Genomic DNA, 1,028 nt, shown 5'->3' on the forward strand with positions numbered 1-1,028 from the left:
ATTTCTGTCCTCTTAGTGTGTTTTGCAATGTGGTATCCACAGAAAGAGGCTTTGAGTTCAGATTTATGAAGAGAAGTTTCTTCCTTCAGGCATCAGGTTCAGAAAGGGTTGAGTATTTCTATGACCCTAGAAATATTTAGGTGCTTGGCTATTGTGCACCTAGGCCTATCTAGACACTCGGTGTGGAGGCTGAACAGCAAAGTGAGAAAGTAAGCTTGAAGTAAAAGAAAAAAAAGAAAACCAAAAAAGGAAAGAAGAAATTTTTTTAATCAAAAACTAAAAACTGGGGACTAGCAGTTAGCATAATGGCTATGTCGCTGGACTCTCATGTAGTTGACCACGGTTCACATCCCGGACGTTTCACGTGTCCCAAAGGCCTGAGTACGGGTCTCTCCGTTTGCTGTGGCAGCTGTGAGGCACCGGAGTATGAGCTGCGCCTGTGGGAGTCATGGCGGTACAGGCATATAGGAAGTTTCTTCCACTCTTTGACCGAGTATTGGTTGAAAGGAGTGCTGTGGAAACAGTAACTTCAAAGGAGGCATTATGCTCCCAGAAAAGTCTCAAGAAAAAATATTGCAAGCTATAGTAGTAGCTGTTGGATTTGGCTCTAGAGGACAGAGTGGAGAAAAAAAAGAGAGATGCAACCAGTTAGTGTGAAAGTCGGAGATAAAGTTTTTCCAGAATATGGAGGCACCAAAGTAGTTCTAGATGACAAGGATTATTTCATATTTAGAGATGGTGACATTCTTGGAAAGTATGTAGACTGAAATAATCACTACTGAAATGACATCACATGAAGCTGCCCATTCCACTGAAGTTGTGAAATCTTTCATCATATAAATAATTTCCATGTTTCTCTTTTATAATAAACTAATGATATCTAACATAACAAAAAGAGAGAGAGAGAGAGATAGGTAAAATTGTACCAAACAACAGCTATTTAGAAAGTAAAAGAGGGAACCAGCAGTTAGCGTAATGGCTATGTTGCTGGACTCCCATGTAGTCGACTGCGGTTCACATCCTTGACC

At 40.6% G+C, this 1,028-nt stretch overlaps 1 pseudogene; it reads left to right on the plus strand.

Annotated features, from left to right (window-relative positions):
* Nucleotides 1-445: 445 nt before the first annotated feature.
* Nucleotides 446-884, plus strand: LOC102497437 (10 kDa heat shock protein, mitochondrial pseudogene; annotated as a pseudogene).
* The last annotated feature ends 144 nt before the right edge of the window (nucleotides 885-1,028 follow it).

The sequence above is a fragment of the Tupaia chinensis genome, unplaced genomic scaffold, assembly GCF_000334495.1.
Source record: "Tupaia chinensis unplaced genomic scaffold, TupChi_1.0 Scaffold148734_1, whole genome shotgun sequence".
Lineage (NCBI taxonomy): Eukaryota > Metazoa > Chordata > Mammalia > Scandentia > Tupaiidae > Tupaia > Tupaia belangeri.